At 37.7% G+C, this 23,501-nt stretch overlaps 1 protein-coding gene and 1 pseudogene across 5 annotated transcripts in view; one reads left to right on the plus strand and one right to left on the minus strand.

Annotated features, from left to right (window-relative positions):
* Positions 1 to 23,501, plus strand: part of PDE4D (phosphodiesterase 4D) — a 1,528,950-nt gene that overhangs the window by 966,401 nt on the left and 539,048 nt on the right. The window lies entirely within an intron of this gene.
* LOC100972660 (NADH dehydrogenase [ubiquinone] 1 beta subcomplex subunit 4-like) lies at positions 8,148 to 8,572 on the minus strand (annotated as a pseudogene).

Genomic DNA, 23,501 nt, shown 5'->3' on the forward strand with positions numbered 1-23,501 from the left:
TTAAGAATGGCCAAATCCTATTAATGTTTTCAAATTACCAAATTAGAAAAGTTAGGAAGCATGAATAATTTATTTCTGACAACATATTCTTTTTAATATCTGCATTACTTTGGTTTGCTAAGGAGATAAACCTACTTATGTGACATACCATATGTAAACATTTTCCTAATTAATAACTGGAAAGCTTCTATGTGAAATACAAACTTTCTGCTCATACATAATGTAGACTACAGGCAGACAGTTAAGAGTTGGTCAAAGCTGTCAAAGCTTGTTTTATGGAAATCTCATCTTCTTTTCCTGTGCTCTTCATCCTAGTCCAGGTCCTCTGAATTCTTTTACTCTATAGTACTTAGCTAATACAGTGTTTATCCTCACATTCTATCATAGCTTTTATATTAACCACTCAGCAAAATATGTGTACATGCACATACACGCACACCCATACATGTATTTAATCATCTAGTAAACGATATTAAATCTTCTGTAAACTTCAGATAAGCCTGTTTAAATTGGGGGTGGGTCGTATTGTAGCATACCAAATGGTTCATATACCAAGTATATATTTGTCATACTATGTGGAACAGTATTATATTTAAAACTGAAGTCTTATTTCATGTAGGTTGTACCAAATTTGTGGTGGTAAACATTGTATTTAGCTCATTCACAAAGAGTACAGAAATACAGATTAGCCATATTTTTCTATAGTGCCATTCAATGTAATAGGTACACAATACATCTCATATTAAAGAAAAAAGAGTCTTTTCAAAAGCCTGTAAGGGTCTGAATAAAGGTCTTAGAAATGTGTCATAACAGCTGAAATCTAAGAGATTTGGAAAAAGTGGGAGAAGTTAAATATTGCAAATGCATAGAGCTAAGACTTCTTCATTGAAAGTTGGGTAGTTCCAACTTTCATGTGTAAAATCTTTAAAAGTAGCCAAAAGGTAATTTTTTTTTTTTTTTGAGGCTGAGTCTTGCTCTGTTGCCCAGGCTGGAGTGCAGTGGCGCGATCTCGGCTCACTGCAAGCTCCGCCTCCCGGGTTCACGCCATTCTCTTGCCTCAGCCTCCCGAATAGCTGGGACTACAGGTGCCCGCCACCACGCCTGGCTAATTTTTTGTATTTTCAGTAGAGACAGGGTTTCATCGTGTTAGCCAGGATGGTCTCGATCTCCTGACCTCGTGATTCACCCACCTCGGCCTCCCAAAGTGCTGGGATTACAGGCGTGAGCCACCATGCCTGGCCCAAAAGCTAATTTTTAAAATTTTCCAGATAGAGCTTCATGTGTATTTGATATATTCCATTTTCGTGTATCCAATATTACCAAATCCATGGTATTTTTATTCTTTGTTTTAGATATTCTAATCATTTCACAGCACTTTCATTACACATCTGCCCAGATTTCCTGTTGCTAAATTTCAGACACTATTCTTTAAGTCTTGGAGGAGATCAACTTTTTCAGCACAACCCATCCCAAACAATGTAATGTTACTGTGCTATATTAAGACAACACATGTGCTGATCTTTTTCAGGCATTTCCAGAATTTTTATTGAATGTCAAGTATGTGCACGGCAAAGTCCATCCAGGGATTTTAGGATTTCCAGGACCTGCCATTTATAAACTTCCTGGAAGAAAAATTAACCCCCTCAAAATGGGTGTTGACATCCAGTTTGCCTTTATAGCTCCTCTGATGCCTTTTAAAAACTATATTTACCCATCTTATGTCAATAAAAAGGATGTATTTATTATAAGTTGTGGCAGATAGTGTTTTATAGACAATTTTATAGCCCACGTGTTAAAGGTAAAAGCCAAGAAATTATGCTACTTTGCTGTATTTTCCCAGTGATTTATGTAAGTATTTATTCCCTGTAGGAAAATGTTGAAACACTGTTGTTGACAACAGGGCCCAAATAGGTATCAGCTTGATGTACTTTAACACATATTATCTTTTTGTTTTTGCATCATCCCTAGGAGGTAAATATGTAACACTTTGGTTTCATTAGCATCACAACAGATTATTAGGCAAATCAACAGAATGAAATTAAAGTTATATTATCTAATTGAAAAAAGCCTTCACTTATATTTTCAAGCATTAGTTCTTATCCACTTTCAATCACCTGGGGAACTTTAAAAAATCTGATGCCTGGGCCAGACACCCAGAAAAATGACATCAGACTTTCTGGGGACAGGACCCAGGTGACTGTATTTTTCTAAATGTCTTTCATGACTCCGCTGCTTTAGAGGTTCACAGACTTCCACTTAAAGAACTGCTGGTTAAGAAATCCATCAATACTTTCTCGGACTCCCAGGGATATCACTTCACCTGTTCCTATCATTTAGAAAAAAATGATTTAAATCAGCTAGATACATGATAGAGGACCCCCCACACACACACACCAATCTAAGCACAAAATTATCTTGTTGTCCTCAATAGTTTGCATGGATAAGTAATGCAAAGTGAGCATCATACCCAATATTAAGAAATACTTAACAAGAAGCCCAAGATTTTACCTTGTTTCCTATTTTTTCCTTCAGCCATCACATTCAAACCTGGCCCAAAGTTTTCTCACATTCTGGCCTCCATCACCACCACTACTGCTTTGGCCTGGCCTTTTGTCAAGCTAGAAATTGCCAGAATTTCCTGACAACAGGCTCTGTAAGATTCAGTTTAGAGCTTACACTTTGGCTGGAGTTCATCATCCTAACAAGAGACTGTGATATGTAAATCCACAACCTGAAATCTCATTGGCTCTCCATTGCCTACCAATAACCCAAAATCCTCTACTCAGGAAGTCCTGGATGGTGTAACTCCATTGCACACAGGTTCATCCCACAAGGCCTCTTGGTAATGGGGTACTTTCATGTGCATAGTATTCTGCTGCTCTTGTGGAAAGAGTCTTCAACCCCATTCTGTATACCCTGGACACTCACCTGAGACCCAGCTGAAACAGACCTTGTCGTCTCGGACCCTGTCCTTGGTTCTGTTGAAAGAATTAGCCACCAGATCCTTGAGGCTGTCTCAGGACTTTCGCTTCACCTTTATTATAACAATTGGAATGCAGGCAAAATAGTGTTTCCAGTTACTAAAATAAAACTATAGACCATATAATATGTTTGTTTTGTGCTTATTTAACTCACAGGGGAAAATACCCATATTTTTAAGACTCTGGATTTTAAAAATCTGGTTGATTATATGAGAATATTGTTGGCTTGTCTGTTTGGTTTTGCTTTTTTTGGGTTTCCAATAAAATTTTAGAGCAAGAAAATCAATCTCTGGAAAATATGTCTAAAATGCAAGAGAAAATTCCAACAAAATAAGCTAGATTTCAATTAATATGTGAAAAGCATTTCTTAATATATACAATGTTTATTTTACATGGATAATTTATGTAAGTTATTGAATAAATGATACTTTTAGGTTTGGGTTTTAGGGGAGGTTTTAGGTTTGGGTTGCAGCAGAGGCTTTTTCAGCTGATTCAAATATCTAGTTTTCAAAATACTCTGCCCACATGATTTTTAGATATGACTTAGCCTTAACTGCTGACTCAGATTTTCACCTTTTAAAAAGCAATTGTGCTTTTTCATATACATTATCAAACAAGATTATAAGACATTTTAAGGTAAGAAAGTAAAAGGGCATCCAGTAATGATCATCAGAATCACCTGGAAGGGCCAATAAGCCACACATTACCAGGCCCCTTCCCCAAAATTTCTAATTCTGTAGATCTGTGGTACAGCCTCCAATTTTGTGCTTCTAATAAGACCCCAAGTGACACTAATGCTGCTAGTCTGGAGACCACACTTTGAGAATCACTGCATTAAATTAACAATTTTATTGGTTGAGTTTTCACCACAGTGTGCATATCTGTTGACTAACAATGAATAGCTTTGTTGTCGCCAAACACTGTAATGTTTCCAAATATACATATGTAGTCACAGGCCCAGAGAAACAAACCACATCTATATTAAGACTGTTTTGTTGTTGTTTGACACCCCCCCCCCACCCTTTAGTGTTTTTAATTACATCAATCCTGGAGAAAAATAACTTTTCTAATTTGGGCATTACAGATTTGCTAAGGCAATAGAAAATTCTATCTTAAACCTTTAGATTTTTAGTCTTCTAGTAAATATAAGCATATGAGTTCCAAGCAAATTCTGAGTTTTAAAAAATTTAATAAAATTGACAAATGTTTTCAATAAAATTGGAGAAGCTCATTTCCTTGTACAAATATTCTAAAAATACGTGATAAAAGTTCTAAGTGCCATTTTTTGAAAGATCAGCAAAATAATTCTACAAGTATTTGTGAGCATGTTATCTTTTCTATGATACTGGTTATAAACTTAAGTTATATGAAGACAGTGTGTTAGTTAAATTATGTTCTAGTCCTACCTTAAGGAAATAAAAACAATAAGGCTGTTAGGGCCTTTCTTCTGCACCACTGCAGTACTTGCTAACATGTTTTAATAACATGTAGCTGAGAATGATAAACTCTAGGCAGCAGGGTGGCTTGGAGATACTAATGGAAATGCCCAGTCAAAAAGAGCCTGGACTAGACTGAGGTCTGAAGACTCCAAATAATTTTCTGTTATCCCACCATCTTCTTAGATGGTCCAATCATGCTACACTCAGTCTAGGGCAATGACCCTGAGGAATGGTATGTTTGGCAAAAAAGAAACCAAAGAAGGCTACTGCCATGCTTTAAGATTTTCCCACATATCTTTTTCAGCATCTTGAACGGGGTTTCTGAAAGTCTGAGGAGTGAACTGTGACCAAAATTGCTGATATTTTGAGCTTAAAGAAACTTAAATTTTTAGGTAAGGATACCTAGACCAACTTAAAAACTATAGTATCAATAATTTACATTTCTTTAGCTAAGAATATTCAGACCACTTCAATGCAGATCACATTGACTGATTCTCTAAACCACTCTATGAAGTGGGCAAAGTGATGGTCTCATTTTTCAAATGAGGACTAAGGTTTATTTAATTCAAGTGATTAACTCTTCAAACATCTAGTAGAGGCTAGCCAGATGCATTGGCTCACATCTGTAATCTCAACACTTTGGGAGGCTGAGGCAGGCAGATCCCCTGAGGTCAGGAGTTCAAGACCAGCCTGGCCAACATGGTGAAAACCCATCTCTACTAAAAACACAGAAATTAGCTGGGCATGGTGGTGGCAGGTGCCTGTAATCCCAGCTGCTCAGGAGGCTGAGGCAGGAGAATGGCTTGAACCCAGGAGGCAGAGGTTACAGTGTGCTGAGATAGCGCCACGGCACTCTAGCCTGGGTGAGAGTGATATTCCATCTGAAAAATCAAAACAAAAAAATCTAGTAAGGGTCTATGTCTAGCGCCTGCACTTCAAATATGTGTTTGTCATGACATCATTAGCCCAATCCAATTTTCTTTCATTAATTTGCTGAAATAAATATTTTTTGAGTTTATACTATATACCAGGTGCTGCTGTAAGTGCTAGGAATATAACAGTGAATGAAACAAATAAAAATCCGTGACCTTTTGGAGCTTACATTCCAATGAATATAGGCAAAATAATGGCCCCTGCAAAGAGCTCCACTGCCTAATCCCTGGACTATATGAACATTACCTCACATGCAAAAAAAGATTTTGCAGATTTGATTAGGGGCACAGACCTTGAGATGTAGTGTCCGTATTAGCCCAGTGGGCCCAATCTAATCACACAAGTCCTTCTAAGCAAAGACTTTTCCCTGGTTAGGTTAGAGAGAGATGTGATAACAGAAAAAGGGTCAGACAGATGCAACTTTGTTGGCTTTGGAAATGAAGGAAGGGGGCCAGGAGCCAAGGAATGTGGACAGCTAGAAAGGGCAAGGAAGCAGATTCTCCCTTAGCCCATTCAGAAAGGAATGCAACCCTGAAGACACCTTGATTTTAGCCCATTGAGGCCTGTGTTGGACTTCTGACCTACAGAACTATAAAATGATACATTTTAATTGTTAAATCACTAAGTTTCTGATAATTTGTTACACCAGCAGTAGAAAACTACAGAAAAGATAGACAATATTCAAGAAAAATAAGTAAAAAATATATGTTGGATAGTGATAAGTGCTAAGGAAAAAAGTCAGGGAATGACACAGGAAGTATCAGTAGGGATGCAATTTTGAATAGGGTAGCCCTCCAGGTTAACATTTGCATAGACTCAAAGGAGATGAAGGGCAAGAACATTTCAGATGAAGGAAACAGGAGGCTAAAAGCTGAGACTAGGACAATGATCAGCCTGACTAGATTCTGAATATCACCATTAAAAGAGCAGTTTCTACTTCAGAATATATGTACAAGCTTCCCCTGGGAACCATGTGTGATGATTTAGGATAAAGTTTCAAAACTCCACAGATGACATTCTTATTTTTCTATAAGCAAACAGTCTTGCCCAAATAACATCATTTACTTTTTCATGTTTGCTGGAGAGTTCATTAAGAAATTCAATACACCGTATTCGAAGAAGATGAATTCTTACAATCACCTAGAATTTGGTCTAAGGCAAACAATTGAGGATGTTCAGACTGAGTCTTTTTGGACCATCTACTCAACATCATTATCAACCAACAGCTTATACCCCTTCAAAGGGATCTCAAATTATATTTGCTATAATAAATTTAGAGCTGGAGAAAAATAGTCATTGTACTTATTTTATTAGAGACCGACTTACATATGCTAAATAAATAAAAACAAAATGAGAGTTAATTCTGTGTGAAATTCACCATCAATTTTGATGACATTTCCTATTGATACTTCCAAGTACAGTAGGCCTTTCGTATCCATGGGTTCCACATCTGTGTATTCAATCCAATTTTTTTTTTAATAATATGGTTGTGTATATACTGAACATGTACAGACTTTTCTTGTCATTCCCTAAACAGTACAGCATAATAACTATTGACATAACATTTACATTGTATTAGGTATAAGTAATCTGGAGATGCTTTAAAGTATATTGATGTGTGTAGGTTATATACAAATACTATGTCATTTTATATAAGGAACTTGAGCATCCATGGATTTTGGTATCTGCCTGGAGACCTGGGACCAATCCCCAAAGATCCTGAGGGACCACTGTAATCTAATTGAGGCCAAGTTTCATGGGTTTGTATCCTCTTAAGTACCTGGGGGAAAAAACTGTCTGATTTTTTTTTAAGTTTTAGTATACCATATATTTTAATTTTCAAAGAAAGGAAAACAGAAATTTTATGATCTGTGTCAACAGAAGTGTTAATATATTAAGCAAAGAAATGCCTAGGTAAATATTGGCCTAGTAATAAACATTCTGCAATGGTGCTTCATGGGAAATACGCCTTACCTTGCTACTCAAAATGTGATCCATGAACCAGCAGTATGAATATCACCTGGACTTGGTAGAAATTCTTGGACCCCACCCTGACCTAGTGGGTAACCATCTACATTGCAGTAAGATCCCAGGTGATTCATATGTGTTTTCAGTGTGAGAAGCACAGCACTGGGGCCCTACCTGGGGCCCTCCTTAGGAAACACACCAAATATTGCATGTTTTTTACATCCTGACAGGTCCATATGAACTCACATTTTTCCGAATACAGTGCACTAGCATATCTATCATATTTTGAAAAGCTATTTTCATCAAGGGAGCTTAGTATCTGGTGCTCAGGAGATACCTACAGCGAAGTAGACAGTGTTATACTTTTGAGAATTTATCAAACCTTTTGGTCATATAATGTTTTTATTTCAAAACCTTAAATTGGTCAACATATTTTTAAATATTTAATAGTTGAGGGATGAAGAGGATAGAAGTTTAATTAGTTCAAAGGAAGGTAAATTGGGAAGGAAAGAAACTTTTTTGTTGAATCAGAATTTTCAGGATGAAAAAAGACACCAGTGCCCTGTGGTTCAGTGCTAACACAGCTATGATGTGACTTCAAAGGTCAATGCCTGTGCCCCCATTGCTGCACATCCTTCTCCTTGTCAGTGTTGATGTATCATTGGCTGGCTCTGTGTCATTGGCTTGGTCTTGCTTTCACTGAACTTTGGCCTCTGTGAAACTTCTAAGTAGCATTGCTCCTACCTGTGAATCTTGGAAACACACAGGGCAAGTGAAATTCCATTTTCTTCCTTTCTTTTTTTAATGATTAATAGACAATTTATTTAAGCAAGATCCTTATAGTCATCATTGCCAGACTTAATATGAGATGTTAAATGTTCCATCCAATTTTCCTTCCTGGATAAGTTTTTCTTTCCTATCCCTGTCAGTTTTGAAAACATAATACCAGAAGAAGAGGGGCCCAATTCCACACAGAGCTCCCAAGAGTGAGTTTTAGGAGTGAGTCTGAAATTAGAATAGACATTTGCTGATCTTGCATAGGTCCAGCGAATTAAGGCAAGATCTTCCATGAGCCCTTGGTGGTTAGAGTTGGTTGTTGTACTGAAGCAGGTACTCTTGTTTCAGCTGGGCTCTTATGGCCAACCGTTCAGCTTGCATCTGCCAGCCTTCCAGAGATATGTCATATTTGGCTGAGTCGAGGGTCAAGGGCAGAGTGGCCAGGTGCGATGGAGTAAACTTTGGGAATGACATTTTGGTGACCCAGCGCACGACTGCCTGAAATTCCATTTTCATGTGACACTTTTGTATCTGTAACCATCAGGTCTGTTCCCTATGTTTTCTATTCCTTAAGTTGGCTACCATTATACCATCACATCTCTTTCCTTTTCTAGTGACTCCCCATTAGACTAGCTGCTATCTCATAACCTTCTTTTGTAATTTAATGGCCCAAAGATGAGCAAATTCCAGAAATTCCTAAAGTAATCCAATTAGCTCAGAGCATCAATGAGACTTTTTTTTTTCTTTGCCTCATCCTGGGGGTCATTTATCAATGAAAGTGACTTTAGATTAGATAGACACTGGCTGCCAATCGTATCGTTGTGACATCCTGCACTTAACTAAAAGGGCTTGACTTAGGCACCATCTCCTTCTCTCTTGGCAGCTGCTCAGTTAGATGTTTTTGTTTTAACCAAAGGGCAGGACTTCAAATGTGACCCTATTTAACTCCATCTGGTTATATTTTGACCTTATGCTCTTTTTATATCCTGATTCTGTCATCCATTCTCTTAGCTGTCCTTCCCAGCTTGATGTAATAGTATTTTCCCAAACTACACCCTTTTCCATAATAAAGATTGTCACTCCTCCCTCAAGCTTCCTTAAGCAAGCTTTATCATAAGTCTGATAGGATCTCTGTTTCTGATTGTACTCAGTATAGATTTGTTTCCTGGCACACATGTATGCACTATGTCACTTAATCACAGTGCCCCTATTAGATTACAAACTCCTGTCACCAAGGGTTTTGTTCCCTCTTTTCAAAGCAGAACTTAAAAGAATTTTGCTTACCTTTAAGTGTGCAGTTCACATCATTGACTTTAACTGGATGGTGGTTGATGGCTGATGGTCAACTAACAAAAAAGGAGTTGAGGAATTGAGGTTTCAGATATAACAGAAGGATACTTAAGACTTTTAAGGAATAAAAAACTAATTTTTCTTAGCAAAATGGTTCAGATGAAAGTAAGGGTGCATCAGAGAAGGCTGTCATTGGTTTATTTGTTATATTCCTAGCTCATGGTGATTGTATGTTAGCCAAATATCTTGCATTTGATTTTAAAACAAATCAGAAGTAGATGACTCAGAAATGTTGACAATAAAATTATGGACAAGCCCCTTGCTACAGCAGCTCTTATTAATTAAATATCTGAGACAGCAGAATTAAAAGAGAAGAAAGTGATATACAATTTGGAAGGTTTGGAAAGCTGGCCATAAAATTATTTCTTTCAGCTGGAGATAGCTTACCTGCTTAAATATATAAAATTTTTGAAGAAATAAGAATAGGTCTTATTTTACTTTGCAATGAAGGCTTGAAATATTTGAAAGTTCACTTTATTGCAATATGATTAAGTACATCAAACTTCATCCATTCTTATCTCTCTCAAATATTAGGAGTATAACTTTCAACTGAACTTCTTTGCCTGCTGTAATATACTCTTCTATAGTGATATTTTAAAATGAATACTTTGTGAACATAGTACTAGAAAAGGGATAGTGTTTTGAATATTTTAATAGCCTTACAGGGTTAAAAAAGGATCTTATAAAAAGTATGTTTAGTACCATTCAATTTTTACAAATTTATGCATTTGCTTATTCATATATGTAAATTTAAAATTTACATATAAGCTTATACTCAGAAAAAGATAAATGTTGTAAACACACTTGCATGCACACACACACCATAGCAACCACCATGCCATTCAGTGGTTATTTCAGGGTAAGTAGGATTGCAGAAACTTTTACATATTCACGTTTTGCCTATATTTTCTGTTATAAGCTTTTATTTTGGCATGAGAAGAAAAAAATTTAAAAATTTCCCAAAAACATTCTTTGTAATAGTCAAACATTAAAAATGAACAGTGTCTATCAATAGGAGGATGGCTATACAAACAAAAAAAGTCAAGTAAGAAATAAAATTGGCCAGGCATGGTGGCTCATGCCTGTAATCCCAGCACTTTGGGAGGCCAAGGCTGGTGGATTGCTTGAGCCCAGGAGTTTGAGACCAGCCTGGGCAATATGGCAAAACCCCATATATACAAAAAATACAAAAAAAATAGCCAAGCATGGTGGCATGCACATGTAGTCCTAGCTACTAGGGTGGCTGAGGTGGGAGGATTGCTTGAGCCTGAGAGGCAGAGGTTGCCGTGAGCCGAGATCACACCACTGCATTCCAGCCAGGGAGATAGAGCAAGACCCTGTCTCAAAAAAATGAAATTAAGCAATGGGAAAAGATTCCTCTTGCTATTTTAAATGTTGATCAACATTCAAATTTTCAGTGGTTTTAGGTAACAAGACATGTCAACCTCCTGAAACAGTAATTGTTGTAGATAATAAGAATATATATGAGTTTGGCTTTACCTGACTTTAAAAGTGGAGAGAAAAGCTGAATTGAAGCAAGTATACAATTATTTTTCTAAACATATCCTCTCCAGTTTCAGTGTTTTTTAATCAAACCACCAGGAATGGTGCAGCAGACAGTGCCAGTCCATGTCTCCCCCTTCATGGTCCCTTAGTTGTCATTAATGGGTGACTGCAGAGAACCATAGGCATTTGAGGACTTAATAGAGATATGTTTTATATTGAGAGTGGACATAAGCTCCTCATTGCCTCATTGTGGTTTGCACTTCAAACTGCAGCGTGTACTTTTTCTAAGCTCTGTGGTCTGCCTTCCTAGGACTGCTTGCCCTGAACTGTTATTTCAGAATGTTTATCTAGTGAGGAGTGCTGCATTGCTCCATTGTGCATCACAGGGCACAGGAAGCAATGGTATGACATTTTTGCTGCACATCTATTTTTGATTATTCTTAAAAGATGAAAATGTTTATCACTGCAGGGGTGTATTAGTCCATTTTCATGCTGCTATAAAGAACTACTTGAGATATGGTAATTTATAAAGGAAACAGGTTTCATTGACTCACAGTTCTGCATGACTGGAAGGGCTTCAGGAAACTTAAAATCATGGTGGAAGGGGAAACAAACACGTTCTTATTCACATGGCGGCAGGAGAGGGAAGTGCAGAGGAAAGGGGGAAAAAGCCCCTTATAGAACTATCAGATCTGAGACGTCACTATCATGAGAACAGCAGGGGGATCTGTTCCCATGATCTAATCACCTCCTATGAGGTTCCCTCCCCCAAAACATGGGGATTACAATTTGGATTACAATTCGAGATTTGGGTGAGGACACAGAGCCAGACCATATCATTCCACCTTTTGCCCCTCCCAAATCTCATCTTTCTCACATTTCAAAACACAATTATGCCTTCCCAAGAGTCTCCCAAAGTCTTGACTCATTTCAGCATTAACTCAATAGTCCAAGTCCAAAGTCTCGACTGAGACAAGGCAAGTCCCTTCTGTCTATGAGCCTGTAAAAGCAAAAGCAAGTTAATTACTTCCTAGATACAGTGGAGGCACAGGCATTGGGTAAATACACTCATTCCAAGTGGGTGAAATTGTCCAGAACAAAGGGGCTACAGGCCCCATGCAAGTCCAAAATCCAATAGGGCAGTCATTAAACATTAAAGTTCCAAAATGATCTCCTTTGACTCCATGTCTTACATCCAGGTCATGATGTTGCAAGAGGTGGGTCCCCACCACTTTGGCAGCTCCACCTCTGTGGTTTTTCAGGTTACAGTCCCCTCCTGGCTGCTTTCATGGGCTGGCATTGAGTGTCTGCAGCTTTTCCAGGTGTGCAGTGCAAGCTGTTGGTGGAGCTACCATTCTGGGGTCTGGAGGATGGTTGCCCTCTTCTCACAGCTCCACTATGCAGTGCCCCAGTGGGAATTCTGTGTGGGAGCTTGCACCCCACATTTTCCTACTGCACTGCCCCAGCAGAGGTTCTCCACGAGGGCCCCGTCCCTGCAGCAGGCTCTTGCCTGGACATCCAGGCATTTCCATACATCCTCTGAAATCTAGGTGGAGGTTCCCAAACCTCAGTTCTTGACTTCTGTGCACCTGCAGGCCCAACACCACGTGTAAGCTGCTAAGCCTTGAGGCTTGGACCTTCTGAAGCAATGGCCTGAGCTGTATGTTGGCCCCTTTTAGCCATGGTTGGGACTGAAGCAGCTGGGATGCAGGGTTGCACAGAGCAGGGGGACCCTAGGCCCACTCCACAAAATAAAGTCTTTCCTCCTAGGCCTCCAGGCCTGTAATAGGAGGGGCTGCTGTGAAGTCCTCTAACAGGCTCTAGAGACATTTTCCTCATTGTCTTGGTGATTAACATTTGGCATCTAATTACTTATGCAAATTTCTGCAGCTGGCTGGAATTTTCCCCCAGAAAATGGGTTTTTCTTTGCTATTACATCATCAGGCTGCAAATTTCTCAAACTTTTATGGTGTGCTTCCTTTTGAATTTTCTTCCACTAGATACTCTAAATCATCTCTCTAATTCACAGTTCCACAGATCTCTATGGCAGGGACAAAATGCCACCAGCCTCTTTGCTAAAGCATAGCAAGAGTGACCTTTACTCCAGTTTCTAACAAGTTCCTCATCTCCATCTCAGACCAACTCAGCCTGGACTTCATTGTTCATATCACTATAAGCATTTTGGTCAAAGCCATTCAACAAGTTTCTCGGACGTTCCAAACTTTCCCACATCTTTCTGTCTTCTGAGCCCTCCAAGTCTCTAGGAAGTTGCACATTTTCCCACATTTTCCTGTCTTCTTCTGAGCCCTCCAAACTGTTCCAACCTCTGCCTGTTACCCAGTTCCAAAGTCGCTTCCACATTTTCAGGTATCTGCAGTAGTGCCACACTACTCTCAGTACCAACTGACTGTACTAATCTGTTCTCACACTGCTATAAAGAACTGCCTGAGACTGGGTAATTTGTAAAGGAAACAGGTTTAATTGACTTACAGTTCCACATGACTGGGGAGGCTTCAGGGAACTTACAAACATGGTGGAAGGGGAAGCAAACATGTTCTTCTTCACATGGCAGCAGGAGAGAGAAGTGCAGAGTGGAGGGGAAAAAGCCCCTTATAAAACCATCAGAGCTCCAGAGAAGTCACTCACTATTATTAGAACAGCATGGGGGAATCTCTTCCATGATCTAATCACCTCCCATGAGGACTTTCCCCCAAAACGTGGGGATTACAATGCATTACAATTCAAGTTGAGATTTGGTTGAGGACACAGAACTAGACCATATCAAAGAGTTTGCTTTGATAAAAGGAAGTGTATCTTTTTATTTACTTACTTACAAAGCAGCTTATTAAAGTTATTAAATAGTTTTCAAAGGGGCAGCCTTTTTTTCTACTTTCTATATTAGTAAGCAACCATCTATGATTGTAATACAACTGAGGTCTCCCAAGAGCGAATGTAGCACAAAACAAGGTGTGCTATCTAAACCTGTAAGAAATGTTGTGCAGTGAACCAACTCCAGCACAGATATGGAGCTCTCTCAGAAACAACATAGGGAATTTAGGTATGTGAAATTCAAATAGAAATAGAGAACTCAATTTAGAGTTTAGTTTGCATAATATCTTAGAAATGTTTTCATGGTTCAAAGCTGATATTTGACAATTGTGTTAGATCTATAAAAATTCACAAAACATCCCTATAATTTTCAGGTACAAAATGCTAGTATGGATTTTAAAGTTCAGTGTGGACCACAGGGCTTCTGCTTTTGCAGGTGTACCTTCATTTACATCCTTTCAGTTGAGGAAGGGTGGGTGTATGAGAGCAAAATGTATGTATAAGGTAAGAAGAAAAGAGAAATGAGAGAAGCAGAAGATAGTGAGCCATCAATAATGATATTAGTTGGCATTCATTTCAAAAGCCAACCACCCCAATTTAGAGGATTTGCATTTAGGACTAATTAAATTATAAGCTAATTGAGCAGGGACTGAGTTAAGCCTACTGATAGTGCTTCATAAATATTCATATTAACAATAATACAAGATGTTCCTTTTCAAGGCTAAAAACTTTTTCTAAATGGTATATACAACTTGTGAGTCTTGGGAAGTCAATGTTGTTGCATTCCTGAATTTTTCTATCCCTTTTAAGGATAATTCTTACTCAAGTGAACCGAAATTTTCCCTGTAGCAGTAGAGGTCCTCTGAAAATTGAGGAAGCTCTCCATGTGTAATGCTCTGAAAATGGCAGATATTTCAGAGTCACATTCTGTATATCATTCATGTGAAATGGCATAGGCGATTTTACTCCTCAAGATTCTTTGCCCAGAATTCACAATTTAATAAGAACGAGTATTACGAATTGTTGAAGATTCTTCCAGCTCTCTTGGAAATAAAGGGTCTTCTCAAATTGTAGCTTTGGTACATTAATAGTTACTCTGGGGGCCTAAATGAGTTAGTTAATGTGCAGCTTAAACATCTGAGGCACACCCAGAAGTAACTCAGGACTGAGGAATTCACCTTCCCTTGCTACTCAATTGCCGTTTGTGTAAAATAGTGGACAGTGACACTGTTTGTGTGCAGCTAGCAACTGTCTCTAAGTCTTGGGTTTGTTGGAGAATAAAGTGCACTCCAGTGCCCTGAGTATACATATAAGGGTATTTACCATGATTCATAAGACTTGTTTTAAAATTCCTCTCCAAATAAACACCCTCTTAAATTTAATTTTCCTCATATTTCTATGTGGTTATTTATAGTTCAAGAACAAGTATTTAAAATATTTAAATGATAGCCATTCAATTAACTATTCCAAATTTTAATTTTTTTCACCAAGGAGCTCAGCTGATTATCAAATATGCTTTATGTGAACTCTGTTTTGTTTAAAGTGTACTGTATTTTTTAAATTTGTGAACATGGGAAATTATACAATGTTCTATAATAATTTCAAACCTTAGTTTTTTTTAAATCTCAATGAAAGCTGTACCTTATCTGAAATGTAAATTAGTGTAAAAACCCTTTCATTCTCAATAATTATCAGCTACTATCTTTTTATCTTCGTGTTCATCAATAGTAAACATTCAACCTTCAACGGTTAACAAATATTAAGTGTTTACCATGTACCAGACACTTTTCTACATTCTGGGGTGACAGATCTAGAATTACAAGTGTATCAAATATTACAACAGACAGGTGGAAGGTGCTACAGGATCAAAGAAGAAGAGGACATAAACTTAACTGTAGAGATGGGTTGGGGAGGGAGGAAGAAGTTAGTGTTAGAACAGGCAACTTTTAAAGAATTAACCAGGAAGTTATGCAATTTGGGGTAAAGTGGGGAAAGAGTGTCAGGAAATGAGGTTGAAACAGATAATATAAGATTTGCCATTTATTCAAAAATAGTTTAGAGGCCAGTAATTGGCTGGGAGAAGAATGGTGCACAGATGGGCAAGTGTTGACCTGCAAGGCCAATTAGAAAGCTGTGTCTATAAGTAAAGGCAAGAGATGAGGATGACCTGGATTACGAAACAAGAAAATCCTCTCTTTTACCTGCAAAAATAGCTGTTGACTTTGTCTCCCTTCCATACAAGACTTGGGGTCTCCACGTTTCCAGCAAGAGACTGGACAGTTATACATCTGTTTTTATTTTTACTCTGACCTGACTGCTTTATGCAAGATGGGCCAAGTCTCCCTTATACATCAGGAATGCACTGATGTAAAGACAAGATATCTGCTCCTCCAGCCACCTTTCTTCCAGGTCTATCTGCCTTAATTCCTCTTCCCCCATTCTCAGTGGTGCATCATTCTCTACTGCTGTCCTAGTCCTGCCTCAGTTTTCGATTAGTTTTATTTTGCAGCAGAGATTTTTTTTTTTTAGTGATCTCCTATTGTTCCTTAATCTCCCTTGAAATATACCTAATTAACCCAAGTAAACCTTCATGATGCATGTCTCTTCATCCTAGGAGTATAAATGATCCTTGTATATCTATAGGAACGTTTCTATTCCAGTCTTTGAAATTGAGGAATTTCATATACATTATATATATATATATACACATACAGACACACACACACGTATATATGTGTATATATGTATATGTGTGTGTATGTGTGCATATACATATTCCATTAGTTATGAACAGCTCTTTTTTATCTCTTAAAAGCAGCAAAATAAAATATTGACATTATTCAGTGAATTGATAGTTGAAATGTAAGGATTTCAGAATGAAAGTTATGTAGTAAATCCTAGCCCTTTCCGAATCCTGATTTCCTAAATCTAACCTATATTGAATTTCTTTTTTTTTAAATAAAGGTTCCATGAAACTTGGCCTCTTTCCTATCATCTTAAATCGTTCTCCTCTTATACTTCTCTTAGTTCTACTTCTTTCACGTGAAATCCATTCTAATGTGAACCTCGGTTTCTCTGAGAGGTGCCTCACCACAATGTCCATGCCTTTCTGCACTTCCCACGTAGATCTTCTTGCCCCAAATACCTACTGTGAGCCTTCTTTCCTCTGTGCCTTTCATTATTCCACTCATCTGAAATTCAGTCGCACAAACTTTTTAAGCACCTTTATCAGGCACTGTGGTCAGTAAGGTTTACAGATGAATAAGGCATGATTGCCAGTGACTGACAACAAATTTGGGGCAGGGAGAACAGCCCCATCCCCATCAATGGTCTCATGTTTCTTTTGTTTGTTTGTTTGTTTGTTTTGATAGAATCTCACTCTGTTGCCCAGGCTGGAGTGCAGTGGTGTGATCTTGGCTCACCATAACCTCTGCCTCCCAGGTTCAAGCAATTCTCCTGCCTTAGCCTTCGAAGTAGCTGGGACTACAGGTGCTGGCCACCACGCCCAGCTAATTTTTTTGTATTATGAGTAGAGATGAGGTTTACCATGTTGGCCAGGCTGGTCTCAAACTCCTGACCTCAAGTGATCCCCCCGCCTCAGCCTCCAAAAAAGCTGGGATTACAGGTGTGAGGTACCGTGTCCTGCCCATAAACAGCCTCATTTATAAACCATAAATACATAAGTTCTGAGATAGAGATTTGTGTGTGTTTGTGTATTTGGGGGGTGGTGGATACACTTTGACCAACAAATCCAATATTGTTTACTACTTCCTGTGCTTCCCACATGACTATTCTCTCATCTTTCTCTTAAATTAATGAAAATACCCTCCTAACCAGTTTTCCGACTGGTGCTTTTGCCCATCCAGTCTAATCTTCTCATAGCAGTTATTCTACAAAAACAGTAATTAGTTCACATCGTGTTGCTCTCTGCTCAAAGCCATCCAATGGCATGCCATCTAGAGTCAAAGTCAAATTCTTGCTATGTCTGTTAAACTTCTACATGATCTATGTCTACCGCCCCTTTCAAGTGACCTGGATCTGACATCTTCTCAAACCATTGTCCGCCTCACCCACTCACTTCTCCACTCCGACTTCACTGGTGTTCCCTGAATGTGCCAAGCATGTTCTGCATCACAGCCTTTGCACTACCTGTTCCCAGTGCTGGGAATTCTCTTCCTCTAAGTATCTGCATGGGCTGGTTCCATCCTGCCCTTCAGATCATCGCTCATATGTTACTTTAGCAGTAATCCTTTCCTATTCATGCTTTTTCTTCCACCTTGACGTTCCCTGCTGTATTTTTATTCATAGCACCTATGACCTACTGTATCCTTTGTTATCTATTTATTGACTGCTTTCATCCAACAAGAATGTAAGCTCTATAAGGGCAAGAGCTTTTGTCTGTTTTTTCACTGTTGTATCCTCTGTGCCTAGAATGGTACCTGTCACATAATAGGTGCTCAATGAATATTTGCTAAAGGATGGAAGGAAGAAGGGAAGAGGAGGAAGGAGGGAGAGAGAGAAAGAGGAAAGTTGAAAGAAGAAAGGAAGGGAAGAAAGATGGTAGGGAAGAAGGAAGGACAGCAGAAAGTCTCATGTTGGCTTTACTAAGTCTCTAACACTTATTAACACCTGCTTTGTCTTATAAACAGAGACAACACCGGCCTGTAGCCTAGTGCCTTTCGAAGGCAACATTATCTGGATAGAAACTAATAAGGTTGTTCTGTTTACGCTGCATTTATGGCAAGAGTTACTGACTTTCCATTTATAGTTGTGATATAAAGTTTCTTCTTTAAATGAAGACATTTTATTTCAGTTTTTAAAAAACGAGTCTATTACAGAATTTTTAAAATAAATAATAGTATATAGGGGATGCAGAAACAACAAAAATCATGATGTAGAAATGTGGATATGGCAGAATCATGAAGCTGGTAGTCGAATGCCTGAATTGGGGGTAAGTGACCCCTTCAGCCATGAAACATTCCCTGACTATTGCCATCTTCCCCTCTTTCATTCCTGTTGTTTATTCGACTCCTGTACACTATCATGGGTTGAACTGAAACCATTTGGTATTGCTCACTGTTGTTTTGGGTGTTTTAGTTCTATCTTCCTAAACTGATATAAGATCCTTGATGTGAGTGCTCATGTCCTGCCCCCCTCCTCCTGGGCAGCCACCACAGTGCACAGCCCAGCACTGACAAAACAGAACATTAAGGATGTTTGCTTATTGTATTCATCACGACTCAGCTACACAATAAGACATGAGGTTAAATAGTGTGCAGACAGTAAAAATACTCGAGCGTGCTTTATTTTTTTTTTAGCAAAAGAAATACAATAGCAAACATCATTTTGCCTTGCAAACTGGCAAAACGAAATCACTATTTTTGCCACTGGTGTAAATTTTATACACACACACACACACACACACAAGTACATACATATATACTTATTCAATCTGGTAGGATAAATTAATCACTAGGACAAAACCATGAGTTAATAGGAGCCAAATTCCAGCACATCCAATTGGAATGCTTGAGAATTAAACCTGCTAAAAATACTGACTGGAACAGGAAGACATTCATAAAACGATTAGGCACATTTTAGTGGAAGTCAGCAACAACAAATAATTAATTGATTTAACTAATAAATTTAGATATGTAAATTGTCAAGGAATTCTTTGTTCTTCTGTTTTATAAATGGTATTAGCATTATCTTTTTTACTGGAAACTTTAAAGGTATAAAATACTGTCAAGAGCAAAAGCAACTTAGATTGCCTGTAATGACCATTACATTGACACCATTTTTTGCAGTATGATTTGCTATTAAATGTGAATAACGTGAAGAACAATAACACTCCTAAATCACCTGCTATGAACCAGGCACTGCTCTAAATAGCTCAGGTATTTTAACTCATGTAACTGCTACAACCCTATGAAATATATCCTCCTTTCAGCTTCATTTTACTAGTGAGGAAACCAAAGCTCAATGAGGCTCTGTTAAGTTACCCCAGGTCACACAGCTAGTAAGTGTCTGAGCTGGGTGTTAGTGCACAGTGATCTAGCACCCAAGTCCATATACTTAAACACTACCTTTGAATGCTGCTCTGTACCCTATATAAGGAAGCTGTGGCCCAAATAGGCAAACCTGTGACAAACGAATCCTAGAGTCTAAAACAAAGGTTGAAAGGTGACTGTAAAAGTAGGCATTTGATCTTTAAAAACCAGGTGAATTTGACCTGCCATTCTTGATGGCATTAGTAAACATTACATTTCTTATTTTACATTAAAAATCTAATATTTCGTTTACAAAAAAAGACTTTCAAAGAATATGCATGCATTTTATGCAAGGTTAAAGAAGTTTTCAGTGCTGGCTAGTGAAATGGGGGTTAGATGCCCTTTCTATACTACATGTTTAATCAATGTAATCTTAAAATGAGATGACCTTGTAGCCAAGCATTTTTTCTTTCGTTTATAAGCAATATTAACTATATTAAATCAAGAAAGCTAATAGTTTTTTGTATTTCTCAATAACCATTAAGTTCAAACATTGGAAGAGTTTAATATTTTACACGAAAAATCCACAGGCAATAATTTTAAGTGACTTAGAAAATGTTTACCGTATTTTAACCTTAAATGACTGTGTATGTGTGTGTGTGTGCCTATGTATGTGTATGTATGTTTATAATCTAGTAGTTCTCAAGGAGTATTGGAGAAAGAATATGTGATCACATGTAGTTTATGAAAGCTCTCGTGTTTTTTGAAAGACACATTTTTTGTAAATCTAGTGGTAACATGATACTAATTTTTTAATTAATTTTAATTTCCCTGATAATACATTTAAGCCTTAAAAATATTGTTAGTGATTCATGTTTCTTTTTCTATAAAAATTATTTCTAAGCCTTCCTCAAATTTCTTCCAGACTCTTTTTTCTGATTGATTTTTAAGAATTTTAAAAATATTCTGCAATTTCTCTTGATCACAACAAGTGTTGGAAATATCTTCTCCCGAAGAAAAGAATGATTTTTAAAAAAATACTTTAGTAGCAGTTTTTTTCTATGAAAAAATTAGAAGTAGCTTTTTCTTGGCAGCGTTTTCTTCTAGAGCAATAGGGAGGAAAACAGAAAGCTGTAGACTGTTACATTCGTCCATACATATGTTAGTGCTGGAACTCAACTCCAAAAACTTTGTTCCTTTGAAAATCATATCCCTCCAGAATTGGTGGAGTGGTGATGGTGTGGTGTTGAAGGCCTATTGCCAGGACTGAGAAGGAAAAGCTAAAGAAAGAGACAAAAAAATCCAGAGAAAGTGACTGCCTGGGGAGGAGGGACAGGCAAGAGACCAAACATCGATTCTAAAGGGAATCTTGCAAATGCTCTGGCAAGTCTATGTATGGGAACATCATTTGCCTAGAAGATGCTCCCCTTTACTCCCTTTTTCCCTATTGGGCTGGTTTAGAGGTCAATAAACTTAATTATTTTACATCTAGTAATGTCCCAGATGATATAAAATGGCATTGTTTTCATTCTATCATATAGTTCATGAATCACAGTTAAAATAATGTTTTCCTTCTAAAAATTTTTCAAGTTTTTTATTTCACCGTAAAGTTCTTTTACATATGGAATTGAATTCTGTGTGCAGTGTGAGAAGAAATCCACTTTTATGTGTTTCCCATATGGCTAACTAGTTATTTCCGCACCATCGATTGACTGCTCCATCATTTTTCCACTGACTGGTAGTGTTACCTTTGACACGCATCAGTACAGTTGGTCTGTTTTACCTTTCTAGCTATAATTGTGGCGTATCTCTCTATTAATTGCCTCCTTTAGTGTTATTCAGTACATTTTATACATTTTGTTACGAAGATCTTATACATTTTTTATTCACATCCACTGTAGACTTCTGTTGCTATTACAAAATGGCAACAATTTTCAGTTATATTTTCCAAATGCTTGCTGCAGCTATATCCAAATGTAATAATTTTTATATCAAACAAATATTTAGAAACTTTTCAAACTTTGATGTACTTTTAATGATGTTTCTTCTGATTCTTTTAGGTATTCTTTGTAGACAATCATATCATCTGTGAATAACAAAAATTTGTTTCTTCCATTCCAATTTTTATACACTATATTTTATACCACTTTTTAAAATGATTTATTGACTGGCTGCATGGATGCTCCTCTGACTTTAAAATATGAATCCCTGAGGGATCCTTTTAAAAGGAAGATCTTAGTTCAGTGGTAGGTCAGGCACTGAGAGCCTGCATTTCTAACAAGCTCCCAGGTGACAGTGAGGTCGCTTGTCCAAAAAAAGCAATGCTTTCAAAAGACTGTTAAATAGAAATGGAGAGAACAAGCATTCTTTACTTGTGTCTACAATTAAAGAGCATGCTTCCACATTTCACCATCAAGATTAGATATCTTTGATTAGTTTTGGTAACTTCCTCCTATTCCAAATTTGCCATACATTTTTATCGTGAATGGTTGTTTAGTTGAATAATTTTCTGTGGTTTTCCCCCTTTAATCTCTTAACATCGTGAATTATTAGAACATCTCATGTTTAAAGCCTTTCATGCCATATGCACACAATATACATACACATATATGTACATAGAAAAATATGTATTTATTGCTGCTTTATTTGCTAACATTTGGTTTAGACTTTTTAACCTGTCTTTATGATTCAGATTGGCTTCATGTAATCCTTGAGGATTCTTAATGTTTTTAAGTTTCATTATAGAATGAATTAGGTGTATACCCTCTTATTCTAAGCTCTTTACATGGAACTCACTTTTATACTAGTTTTTGAGACACATTCTATTATAATCAGCATCTTACTGATGAAGAAACAGAGGTACATGGAGGTTAAATAACTAGCCCAAAGTCACATAGCTAGTAAGTGATAAAATTCGTTGGTTTTTGTCTGTTGAACAATGAAGAGAATGGTTTCTTAAAATTTGTTTTGTTTAGTCACTGATTCACTAGTTCAATCTTAAATGTAATTCAGTAGTTCAGTCCTAGAAACAGTTTTCAAAGCCACTAAAAACAGATTTAGATCCTGGTGAGGTAAAAATAAATAAATAAATAAATAAAATGATTTTGAGGCCACTGGGAAAAGTGGGGCCCCTAGTAATTTGTAACAGCCTCCCACTCCCTATCAAGAGGAGGTGGTAGACCGAGATTCTAAATTGAAAAATGTAGGCCGGGTGCGGTGGCTCACGCCTGTAATCCCAGTGCTTTGGGAGGCTGAGGCGGGTGGATCACAAAGTCAGGAGACTGAGACCATCCTGGCTAACACGGTGAAACCCTGTCTCTACTAAAAATACAAAAAATTAGCTGGGCGTGGTGGCGGGCACCTGTAGTCCCAGCTACTCGGGAGGCTGAGGCAGGAGAATGGTGTGAACCCGGGAGGCGGAGCTTGCAGTGAGCCGAGATCGCGCCACTGCACTCCAGCCTGAGCGACAGAGCGAGACTCTGTCTCAAAAAAAAAGAAAAAAAAGAAAAAAATGTAAACACTTACCTTGGTTTTGTCACTTAATGGCCTATGTCAAAAACTTAATTTGCTTCATGATTTCATTTAAAGTGTATACCTTTCACTGAATTCTGCAGTGATTTAGCATAATTCACTAATAGGTATATGCCTATCATTTTCATAACCTTTCAGGAAATCATTTGGCCCTAGTATACTGACTTTCCCTTTAAGTTTTCCTTTATACCTGAATC

This window comes from Pan paniscus, chromosome 4 (genome assembly GCF_029289425.2).
Source record: "Pan paniscus chromosome 4, NHGRI_mPanPan1-v2.0_pri, whole genome shotgun sequence".
NCBI classification, from domain to species: domain Eukaryota; kingdom Metazoa; phylum Chordata; class Mammalia; order Primates; family Hominidae; genus Pan; species Pan paniscus.